Source organism: Pseudophryne corroboree, chromosome 2, assembly GCF_028390025.1.
Source record: "Pseudophryne corroboree isolate aPseCor3 chromosome 2, aPseCor3.hap2, whole genome shotgun sequence".
In the NCBI taxonomy this organism is placed as follows: Eukaryota; Metazoa; Chordata; class Amphibia; order Anura; family Myobatrachidae; genus Pseudophryne; species Pseudophryne corroboree.
In genome coordinates, this window is record NC_086445.1 from 971942816 (window position 1) to 971945840 (window position 3025).

General features: G+C 40.7%; 1 pseudogene; it reads left to right on the forward strand.

Moving 5' to 3' along the window:
- Positions 1-1083: 1083 nt before the first annotated feature.
- Positions 1084-1202, forward strand: LOC135053514 (5S ribosomal RNA; annotated as a pseudogene).
- The last annotated feature ends 1823 nt before the right edge of the window (positions 1203-3025 follow it).

Sequence of the window (3025 nt, forward strand, 5' to 3'; positions counted from 1 at the left end):
CACTCAGAGTGATTTCTCAGCTCCTGCCTGGGCACATGACAATGCCCTAACCTGCCTTCTTTCTCCAATTTTGGTGACCGTAAGCCTACAGCTGCTCTGTGCACATCCTGCACAGACAGCAACACACTCTGTGTATTTACTATATATGTTTCACTAGACAGCATGCTAATAGCCCTGTAGCATACGTAGATATATTTTTTGGCAGATAGTATTATTGACTACAAGCCTGCTGCTGTCCTGTGCATACTTGGCACAGACGGCAACCTTTTGATGCGCACTAAACTTCCATCACATCTGATTGGACCTACTGATGCTCTGTATATAGTGTGCACAGACAACAACACATTAAGTGCATTTATTAATATGCTTGATTATACAGCGAATGTTTAGATCTGTGTATCCTTATCAGAGTTCCACTGCCGTTCTGTGTACATTTTGCACAGACCGCAACCCCTGATGCGCTTTATATTAATCTGTTGTATGTTATTCCATGTCATGTGGACTTGTGTAGCACACACATAAGCTCTTTGCTACAGCACTACTGTCTAATAACTTAATACAGCCCAAATTGTCTTTTCATCCCTTTTTTTCTTCCTTTATTTTTCCAAAATTAATATCTGTTAAAGTATTTATACTATTATGCAAAAAAAAATTTTCCAGCAGAGGCCGGTATTTTGTCTGATAATTATCTCACTCATCGTGAGCCTCAGCATGTTCTTTGAACTTCTAAACTTTATCCTAATATGCACGTTAAATACATATGTGAATTTTCAAATCGATGCTTAATTTTTTGATAGTTCAACCCAGTATATCTTTCATACCTTTTGCTCATACTTCACTATTGCTTCATGGACTCTCATCTGCGATTCACGGAACACAATACCACCAAAGTGGGTTTTGTTGAGCTGTGTCTAATGCAGAAAGCAGATCCCTCAATTACGCTATACTGATTCATTCCTTTTCTCTTCTATATACTATTTTCATTTCTTGTCCTCTCTTTCTTTTTTCTTTCTGTCTCCCGTTCTTCCTCTTTCTTCCGTTTCCTACATAGGTGCACTCTCATTGGTGCAACATCAAAAAATTCTCTACTATCATACCACGCTGCCAATGCCCGATCTCGTCTGATCTTGGAAGCCAAACAGCGTTGGGCCGGGTCAGTACCAGGAGAGGAGACTTCCTGCGAATACCCGGTGTTGTAGAGTTGGGACCATTTCCCTCCATATGTGTTTGCAATACCAACAGCAGCATCACCACTAATTCTCCTTTCCCCCTTTCCTTTTTGAGGCCTATTACTAATTTTTGTGGCTTACGTCAGAAAGTCCAGCTCATTTGAATGCAGGAGACCAACCAATTTTCAATCAAGTAGCCCAAGTGGGTCTTACTTATTAAATAACTCTTATGATCACTCCCTGGTTCTATTAACACAGATATTCTGTGCTGGTCAGGGGAATTGGGGGTAAGACCAATCAATGTCTACAACCATTCCAATTACCAAGTGTGATTAAATAGACCAGAACATTTTATTAATTCTAATTATCACATTTTTTTCTTTGATAAGGATCATTTATATGGGTATTTTCATTATAAACATTAAAAGTTATGTTTTAAGTATTTCTCTTTATATGTTATAGGAATTTTCCTCTCCCTTCAAGAGTGCGCCCACACAAGAGCCTTCTTTCTCTCCCTTCCTTTTAGTATATTTACTCTCTGGCTCTGGGCGCACCACCAAGCAGGACAACGTTATTTATCGAAGTAAAAGACATAGTCTTTTCTTCTCTTTTCCTATTTTGGAGTGCTTAATTGTCCAAATTTTGGTTCCACAGTATTAAAACAGTACTATCTTTACCAGTGCCCGATCGCCCTTTGTCTAGTCTTCACTGCATACTTCCCTGCTCACATTCTGGCTGCTGACTTTGCTGCTGCTTAAGCTAGTGATGTCGGTATGCTTTGGCCCGGGGGCCCCATGACAAAGGGGGGCCTGGGGTACAGTATGCCCTGCATCCCCCCTTAATCTGGCTATGTATACAATAATACAAATGAGGTGAATACTCATATTTAATCTAATTTAAAAAATAACTACATAGAGATAAGAGTCAGTGGAATAGGGTCAGAGATTTTATTAATAAATAAATGATCAGATGGGTAGCCAATAAGTATTGCAGCCAATCAGCTCCAACCAACACCCTAAGATACTAAAAATTGGAGAGGGCTATATGTCTCTAATTTTATGGGTTGTAGAACCCCATCTCTCATTAATCTGGCAGGGTACTACTTTGAACCTCCCCAAGGAAGGCATACAGGTTCCCCTTGTGTGCAGTAACAACTTGTCCCTCCAAATGAGGAATGCTTCATGATTACCTCTTGTGCTATCCTGTGGCAGCTGAGGAGCAATGATTTCCCACAATTGGCAGACACTTAAGAGCTGTAACCTTTCACCCTGTTGCTTCACACACAAATTACAAGGAAGAAATCAGCTGCTCTTAACCAGAACCAAATCAGCAGTACTGTAGTGTACACCATCAGGTCTGCATAGACAGGCATCTTCATACCTAATGAGGGGATGGCACATTGCCAAGTGACTGCAATGTGCAATAAAGCACAGCATCATTTACTTTATGTCTCACCACCCTGCAATGAGGACACCTCCAAAATCATCTTTGAAAATATTTGACCATTTAACCTGTTACCTCTTAACCACCAATTATGGACCCCTCTGATGTATGTAAATATGTAAATATAATGGTTTACATACCTCTCCTAGGGTGTGGTGCTTGCGCATGTACAAAACCCATTCTGTGCATGTACAGAACAAGTCCTGCATAGTAGCATGCCAAGCCCCCTTAGTGGCAGCCTGATTGACTTGCTGCAGTTTTTGGGTGGTGGTAAATGGGCAGCACTGGGCATCGTGTTTCCTCAATTCTCAAGTGGTGGTGAGGCCAGGGTCTGTGTCTTCGCAGTAAACATTTTGAACAAAGAAAGATGGGCTCAGCATGAAGAACTAGAAAAACAAAACACTAGAAAGACA